At 39.2% G+C, this 9,779-nt stretch overlaps 1 pseudogene; it reads left to right on the top strand.

Annotated features, from left to right (window-relative positions):
• The first annotated feature begins 3,016 nt into the window (after nt 1–3,016).
• On the top strand, nt 3,017–8,671 carry LOC135750520 (sialic acid-binding Ig-like lectin 14; annotated as a pseudogene).
• Nucleotides 8,672–9,779: the final 1,108 nt, after the last annotated feature.

Genomic DNA, 9,779 nt, shown 5'->3' with positions numbered 1-9,779 from the left:
AGAGAATGCCCATTAACATTGTGCTTTTATATCTTTAACATAGGTTAGATGGTAGGCTGTCCCTCCGCCATTAAAGTTGATATCGCCGCTATTTCTGCTCATCACTCTCTTATCAACGGCAGATCAGTTGGCCAGCATGATTTAATTATTACATTTAAGAGGCGCTCGCAGGCTAAACCCCTCGCGCCCTCCCTCTTTCCTCCTGAGACCTGTCCATGGTGCTGAAGCCTTCAGGTCTCCCTTTTGAGCCTTTGCAGTCTACGAGTCTGAGGTTTTTATCAATGAAAACTCTGACCCTGATAGCATTGGCCTCCATGAAGAAGAGTAGGGGATTTACATGCATTCTCTGTTGACGATTCGTGCTTTTAGCTTGGTCCTGCTGTCTCACTGAGACCCAGACCAGGCTACGTGCCCAAAGTTCCCACCACTCCCTTCAGAGATAAGGTGGTGAGCTTGCAAGCGCTGCCCCCCGGAGGACGCAGACCCAACCATGGCTTTGTTGTGCCCCGTACGCGCACTGCGACTCTACGTGGTTCGCACGCAAAGCCTCAGGACCTCAGACCAGCTCTTTGTTTGTTATGGTGGCCAGCAGAAAGGGAAAGCTGTCACTAAGCAGAGGATGTCTCATTGGATAATTGATACTATCGCCCTGGCTTATAATCTTCAGGGTATTCCTTGCCCCTTTAATTTGAGAGCGCACTCCACACGGAGCGTTGCCTCATCTTGGGCTCTAGCTCGTGGTTCCTCGCTAACAGACATCTGTAGAGCTGCTGGTTGGGCGACACCTAATACGTTCATTAGATTTTACAGTGTTCGTATTGAGCCTGTATCCTCTCGTGTTCTTTCCTCACCAGGGGGAGCACGGAGAACAGTCTCACAGGTCGGCTTGCAGCCTCCATCTGATGCTTCATAACTGTGTCAGTATGGAAGGCCTTCAGAACAAAAATGCGTAATGGTTTGAATTGTTCTTCCTCCGCTGCCTTGGCAGCCTTTGTTGCGGAGCATTGGCTGTCAGCCTTCACTAGCTGCATCCTCGCGAACCTACGTGTTGGCTCGGGCTCCACATTGTGTCCCACCGGGTTCCTTTGTGAGTATTTTTCCGTGGGGTTAATCCTACTAGCCCACGTTTCCCTTAGCAGAGCACTGCTTTGCTTACACAGCCACGGCTGTCATTTTTACCTCAACTACGGTTGACTTTCGCCCACCATTAACCCTTAAGACGGGTGGTGGCTTCCGCAGCGTTCCTATCCCGCTCAGGTAGGGCGCTTCCCAGTTGCTGGCACTTCTGTGGGGTTAAAGGAACATCTAGTGCCCGGCCTTCTGCCTTAAAACCTAATTCTCCTCCTCCTTAAGTGGAACCGGAGGGCTTTACGCAGACACTGGAAGAGGTCAGCCCCTAGTGGCGTTTTGATAGGGATTCCCAATTCGTCGGTCACGACGTGACGTCGTAGTGACCGACTGAAAGGGAACGTCTCGGTTACGGATGTAACCCTCGTTCCCTGAAGGAGGGAACGGAGACGTCACGTCCCGTCGCCACAGGTGCTGCCACCTGCTGTTAAGGCCGGTCACACTTCCGGCTTTCTCAGCGAAAAGAAGCTATTTTTCCTATTTGCACCTGCTGCTTATAAAGGCACCTGGCGGGGCGGCGCCAGCATTATGCAAATATCTCAATGCCAAGTTCATTGGCGTTTTAGTAGTATACGAAGCAGATTGGTCTCTCTAAGCGAGTTCCCAATTTGTCGGTCACGACGTGACGTCTCCGTTCCCTCCTTCAGGGAACGAGGGTTACATCCGTAACCGAGACGTTATATTTCCTAATTAACCTAAGGCCTTGTCCTGACTTAAACTAATCCCTGGCCCGGAAACCACCCCTTGAGCAATAAGGTAATCTGCATTTTTTTTTTTTAATTATGTCCTCTCAGAAATGGTTTATAAGGACATTGTATCTCTGATCTCACATCTAATTATATCAAGATCAGATCAGTGTTTCAGATCATTTTAGCCTGAATATTTTAGACACAATATAAGTGTGAAGATATTTTTTCATGAAGAGGATGTAAAAAATTTCCTCTAAAATTGTGACCTTGTCAGCCGTACACATTTTTTAAATTTTTTATATATGAAACAATATAATGTGTAATTTCGGAAATAACGTAAGCCGCAGTCAATTTATTGCTTATTTGAAGTAACCTTTTCTCATAACTCTCCAGTTCTCGCCAGATCTGACATCAGGCTTTCATGTCACATCCTTTAAATTTCTTATTTTACATTGAATGAATTTATCATTCATTAATAACTGTAACTAATACTTTTTACCGGGACATTTTGCATATATCTGTGTGTATACTGTACTGTGATTTTTAGGAAGATACAACAACCATCCACAATAACATTATACATTATTTTAAAAACACAAAACAAAACATTTGCTAACAGGCTCAGTTTTAACTGGACTTTGTGTTTAAACATAGTTTTGCTTTATCAGCCTGTGAACAGAATGTGCGTTTAATTTGATATAGGAAGTACTGGATTAGTTCATCTGATATCAGTCAGTATTTGTGTGAATGACTCACAGCACAGTTTCACTTAATCTCAAATCATCAGGAGGAACTTCAGTAAAGAATCCACAGCATCCATGAATCTCACATTTTAACAATCTGCGAAGATAATACACGGTTTACACTCTTTTTCTCATTTCTGGTAAGATAGTTTTAAACTATTACTTTACGTATGTGTTACTTACTTTAGAATTCTGTTTAACTTGTTCATCAGTTTGTTGACCTATTGGGTAGTTTATATCATGTTTACATTTCTGCATTTAGCAGACACGTTTATCAAAAGTCACTTATAGTGCATTACAATATATACATTTTTTATCAGCATGTTTGTTTCCTGGGTTTAAACTCATGACCTTTAGTGCAGCTAATGCAATGCAATGCTCCACCTTTAAAGTGCTTTATGTATATTTGCAGGTGTGTGTGTTTCTCTAAAGGACTGATCTTATATTATTAACGAGATGGACAAAGAACAAAAAATCATTCTTTTAGTTTTGTTGTTGCAAGGTTTGTTTTTCATTTTTCTTAACCATAAACGCAAACAAACGCACGCACACACACACGCACGCACGCGCACGCGCACACGCACACGCACACGCACACGCACACACACACACACACACACACACACACACACACACACACACACACACACACACACACACACACACACACACACACAGAGATAGATATATAGATCCAACAACAGTGTGGCATCTTAAATGTAAAAACATTTGAATACATTTTTATTTGTGTTTGTTAATGTTACTTTAACAGATAACACATTTACAGTCATTTTAAGTATGCAATAGTGCAGCATGAATCAAAGTGTGCATTTATGTGCTCATGTTGTAAAATATGATCAAAAAATATTTATTTAGTAAATAGCACTGCTTGTTTTTAATGTTTTTCATCATGTTTGTGTTGTAGGTGTTTGGTGTGGAGATTGGAGCATCAGTCTGCCAGATAAGATTGAAGCTCTGAGTGGATCCTGTGTGACCATAAACTGCAGATTTAATATTAATAACACATATGACAAAGATCTCACTGACAGGGCTGCAGGAGTGTGGTATAAAGATGGGCATCAAGACAAAAATATTGTGTTTAACTCCAGCAACTCCAATCTCCCTTTTAAAGGGAACATAACTGGACAATTAAAAGACAAGAACTGTACTACCATCTTTTATAATGTTACTTCAAATCACAAAGGCAAATTTTATTTCAGGATTGAGGGTAATGGTGGACTGAAATATATCTATAAACAAAAATCTGTTTCAATAGATGTGATCGGTGAGTGACATAACTGTAAATTATTGTTAATAACAAATTGTAAACTAGTAGTACCACATCTGTTTTCAGGCAAACAATGCAGAATGCTTAGATGAAGAAATATATAAAATGTATCTCGGTACTTTTCAGACTCTCCCCCCAAACCCAAAGTTCAGATGTTTAAGGTTCAGAAGGAGATGTTAGAGGGGAGCTCTATGTGTCTGCGCTGCTCTGCTAAGACTCTCTGCTCCTCTTCTCCACCAACTCTCACATGGAGCTCCACTGACAGACTCCACCTCAATGAGAGCAGCAGACTACAGCTGGATCAACAGAATCAAACTGAGATCATCTCTGATCTGAACTTCACTGCTACTCACCTTCAACATGGAGTCACTTTCATCTGCACTATAACCTACCAGATACAGCAGAGGAACACAACAGCACAGAGCAACATCACATTACGTGTTACCTGTAAGAACATAATTTTATCATGTTTCATTGATATTACAGAGTTTTATATACTTTTATATTTCAGAGGCAAAACACATGAGCTTCAATTTCTCCTTCATATTCAGATGCACCCAAAATCTCTCTCTTCAGTTGTAACATAACTGATGTAACTGTGTGTTTGTGTGAGGCTCATGGGAATCCCTCTCCTAAAGTGGAGTGGTTTCTATCTGGACGTCCTGTCAGTAACTCTACAAACACATTCATCAGTGAGGAGCGATTGAGCAGCACAGACTTGAGGAGCTTCATTTCTCTCCATCAGTCACTTACACACACAGACACTCTGCAATGTGTCACCAACAACACTCACGGCAATACCAGTAAACTGATTCAACTGGTTTCATCTTCTCACGAGATGTCACGTGAGTTTGAATTTTGTTATCGATATTCTGGTTGTTTACAATGTGAGAGAAAGCATCTGCTTAACTGAATAACTTGTTGTTTTTAGATTTCATCATTTTCTCTGTGCTGATTGGAGCTGCTGGGGCTTTAGTGATGATGATCTTGTGTGTTATTATACATAAACGGTACTTCAAACAGAAGCATAGAAGAACACGAATGTCAAGTTGCTAATCATTGAATGATCATTTTATATATGAGACCCGTCGATGAAAACCCAGCCAAAAATCATTTTTGGTGATTTACTGTTTCCTATAAAATCGTCCTACATAATGTAAAGATCAGTCTGTGTAAATATAACCTTGATAATTTGAAATATTGATATATTTATTGTTGACTAAGTAAGGTCATGTCAGACATTGAAATCACTGTGAAATCAAAGTTTGAAATCAAATTTTGATCCTCCTAATCTCATTACTATTTACATTATGGGTGTTTGGTCTGGATTAGGGTCACATGAATGTTTTGAGATGCAGCATTTTTATTCGTGCTGAGCATTACATTAGAGGCCACCAGACACGTGTTGTACTACTAGTTTACAATTAGTTATTAACAATAATTTTCAGTTATGTCACTCAGTTATGATATCACAGTCGTATGGCATTTATTAAAAAGGAAAAAACGAAAAGTGTGCACGTTAAAGGTGACATTAGCCCTATTCGGACGGGATTAGTTTTACAGGGGGACCTCTGAGAAAATGGTGCTTCTCAGAGGTCCGCTGTGTTTTTAGTCCCGTCCGAATCGGCCATGTCTGTGTTTTTCTCTGACGACCTCCGTAAGAATTCCAGAGCAATTTACCTACTGTTTTTCGCCGAACTCAGAGGTCCTCTGAGAAATTTAATCCCGTCCGGATGCAAATGTCTGTGTTTGCCCACAATATCTTTTGAAAACGCGGTTCATTTAGTGTTTTGGCCACCGTGATCTGCCGTAAGGTCTTACTAATGCGCGTATATTGTATTTCCTGAGTCCCATTCATTCAGATATGGATGTTTTTTCGCATTCGGCAAAGTAAAATAATTAAATCAAGACAGGCTGAATATCAAACACTGTTAAGACTGGCCACTGTAATATCATTAACGTTATAAGAAACTCCGTTCAAAGTTGTTAAACTCCGGAATGTTAATGTTAATTATTAAAGATAATAAATTGTTATTAATCATTATTTCTTCATTTCTTTGGGTTTATTGTAAGCAGACAGTTATATAAAACACATAGGCTAACGTAACTTTAGTAGGATTTGTATATTTTATTATACATAATTTTGTATGTCATAATTGTCATAATTTTACATTTAAGGCAAAATATTAAACATTACAAACACGCGTTTCCAGAGCACGTGCTCTTCTGCAACGCCCAAATGAAGCAACAGACACTCCCATCTCTGGAATAGCCTGAGAATTTTAATCCCGTCCGAATCGGTACATAAAATCACAGACGTCCTGGGGGAAACGTTGAAACTCAAACGTTGTTTGGAAAACTAATCCCGTCCGAATAGTGCTATAGAATGATTGAACGGGGTATTTATCCTTGTTCTGTGATGTGACATGTAGACAAAAATTTTTTTGTTTGAGTCTGTAATGCTTAAGAAGCTTCCTAAAAACCTCTCTCAGATAGCTCTATTAGGGTGGGGGATTTTAAACAAGTGGTTTTGCACCTATTTGGCTCCCCCTACTGGCTTAACTTGCAAACTCATTACTGATTGGCTGACTTTGCTGCCACTCATATATAAAGTGGAGGGGCAGTGAGATGCCTGTGATGTCATAAGCATCAGTTTTTCAGATTGGGCCGTTTTCTGGCTGACATTTCTAAAAGAGGAATTTCTATGAGACTGAGATGTTTAGCATGTCTAAAACTTTTTGTATCTTCGTGAATGTGGGTAGACTACCATTATTCAACAAAGACAAGGTAAAAATAGTTTTTCATTCTCTGTCCCCTTTAAAATGTCCATATAGGTAAACTTTGCTATAACGTGTTCTAAAAAATAGCTTTAGCATTTTTTTGTTTGTAGATACCACTTGGTTTTATGTTTTATGTGCAAGTTTATACCGTAGTGTAACGCTATTCAAGTGCCCAAATACCTCACTGAGACCAATATATTATCCATTTTATATTATAATATAAATGCAAGAGCTCTTTCCTGCCTCTTTGTTATTACAGTTTTTTTCGATTGCTAAACGCCAGTGGGCACAACTGGAGTCACATGTGCAAAACTCTAACTACAGTCTGCACAGCAGCAGTTCATGTGGACCAAACTCTAGTTCGTTTTTCATTGCTTGAACACAGTTTTCACAACTTTACACACTTATTCCATGACTTTAATCACAACCTGCACAACACTGTGGATTTACAGCACTTTGTTCAAATGCTAACACACTGCTGTCAAAACTGTGAATCACACATTCAAAACACAATTGATTTCAGCATTGTGCCTTTCAAACACTGCTGATTGCAATTTCATATAAATATAAATTCCAATTTCATATATATATTTCATTTATATATAATATTACCTTTCATGTACTTTAAGTTTCTACCTTTTTTCTCATTACTGTAATTCCGTAAATTACTACAGACAACTGAAGCAAACTGCTAATTTTCATTTACCCTAAAAAATTATGATGTTCTAAAAAAAATATTGTGATAAATCAATAAATAAATCATTCTTTAAAGAAAACATTACTTGGTGTGACATCACTGAAATTGTTAAAACTGTAAAGATATAAAGTTAGTATTTTGTGTATTGGTGTTTGATGTTAGTGTTTTTCCTCTCAGTGTGTTGTGAGTGACAGTGTGTGTTATCTCAGTGAGGGTTGTGTTTAGTGTTTGGCTGCACGGAGCTGTTTTGAGCCATATGTTAAGAGTTGTGCTCAGGTGACTTTTGGTAGTGCAGACTGTAGTTAGAGTTTTGCACATGTAGCTCCAGTTGTGCCCACTGTCGTTTAGCAATCGAAAAAAACTGTATTGTCTAAAGTTAGCATGTGAGTTAAATAATTTAACAAGAATACTTTTTTTAGAAGACAAAATAGAAAACCTTACCAGAAGAGACGAGAAGCCACTACAGATAGCATTTTGACAAATGACGTGAGTCAACATGCAGGCAACAAAAAACTTTACAACATAACAAATGTACAGAAACATTAGAGCTTCCCACTATTAATCTAACTCTGCCCATCCATGTTTGACAGGAGCATGAGGGAGAATCTGTTTATGCCAATAGAGCTGAGCTGTCACCTGCTGAAGCTGACAATGACCAAGAATCCCTTCATTATTCCTCCATTCACTTCACAAACACCCACACAGAGTCAGAAGAGATTATGGATGCTTCCTCACTTACTGCTGAATACGCTGCCGTCCGTCTCTATCCTGCAGGAGCATCAGAGAGCTCTACAGATGCACAGGTGATTGTTAATGCAGAAGAGCTTAAAGAAGAAGAAAAGCTTAAGAAATCTGATCAAGAGATGGCGTCAGACTCAGATTGTGAAATATATGCACAAGTTAAACTTCAAAACCCATAGAGGACTTAAGACTAATGCTTGTTTCACACCGCCCATAAAAGCTACGCTTAAGCAGGCCGTGTATGTTTTGACGGTCATATTAAGAGTTCATGCAGTTCACGCAGTAGCAGAAGTTTATGTGTGAGCAACATTTTTACTGCCATTGTCAAAAACACAAATATAAATAATACTGATAGTGTTTGGCGAGAAAGTTCTTCTCTGTTGTCTTTTATTTACTGTCAATAAAGCTTATTAACTTGCATTGAAAGAATCACAGTTCCTATTTACTAGAATATAAAATGCACATAAGAAAGTGGGCAAAAAATAGGCAATGACCCACACATGTTGTATACATAATTTACTTTAGTTTTATGAAACATAATAATCAGTTGTGTTTATCTTTAGCATCTACAGATAATTTTTTGTGTGTTGTGTTAAAAGATTATCTATCTAATGGCATTATCTATGTATATTTCATTAAAAAAATTTAATGTTTTAGTTTGATACAAATTTTATTTAAGCTAATATTATTTGAAAATGTAAACTTGTTTTACCATAATAAACTTTGCAATTTTGAAAATATGCGTTTGTACTTTAGCCTTAAAAGCAGTATGATGATGTGACTGAGTTCATAGACAACAGCGCCCTCTTGTGCAGTTTTTGTTTTTTGCCAAATGTGCACACTTCGTCCCGATGTACAAGAGACAGGCAGTAAAACACTGGATTGGTAAGCAACACCAAATTCATTGGCTTGAATTTCAGGAAACCCACATACAGCAATTATATAAACTGTGTTTCATACTGTACTTTGTCTGGAAAAAGTGTTTGCCAAATGTAAAATTGTAATTCAGTTAGTAAGATGGGTCAGGGTGGTTGCTGAACCATTCAGAGGGCCTTTAGGATGGACTGTTAGGGGTTGTGTACACCAAAACTTTTACTCCCGTGGCCGGTGCATGTTTTCAATTGTTTCCAATGGAAGCTCGGCGTTTTTCAAATAAGCCAGCAGCTAGCGGGTTTTTCCCGCGCTGAAAACTGGCGCTCGGCGGTTTTTCCGCGCTCGGCGCTGAGCGTCGAGAGTTGAAAGAGATTCAACTTGGGGAGAAAAGCTCCGCTCGTCAATGTCAGTTCTCACACGGCCGCCCAATCACAGTGGAGGAGGGGCGGGACATTACCACAGCAACCAACCGGCTCGCAGCTGAAGTATCACAGCTACCAAAGTGCAGAGCGGAAGAAAGCTGGCACTCAGCTGAAAAACAGCTGGCATTCGGCGTCCTCAAGGCGTTTTCAGCCGCGTTTAAAAGTTTTGGTGGACACAACCCCTTAACTCCTAAATACTATTATGTACAAAATGATGTACAAACTTGTAAAATGCAATCATCAAATGGTTCTCCTACGATTACAAGCTTTTCGTTCTATTAAGCACCTTTTTTATAAGTAATATAAACATTAGAAAAAGCAGATTATTTTATCATTATGATGACACACACTCACTCTATGCACTATATATAAGTAAATCACTTTGACCACATCCTAAGATCTTAGGGTGTTTTCACAT

This window comes from Paramisgurnus dabryanus, chromosome 1, assembly GCF_030506205.2.
Source record: "Paramisgurnus dabryanus chromosome 1, PD_genome_1.1, whole genome shotgun sequence".
In the NCBI taxonomy this organism is placed as follows: Eukaryota; Metazoa; Chordata; class Actinopteri; order Cypriniformes; family Cobitidae; genus Paramisgurnus; species Paramisgurnus dabryanus.
This window is presented reverse-complemented; position numbering and strand designations above follow the sequence as displayed.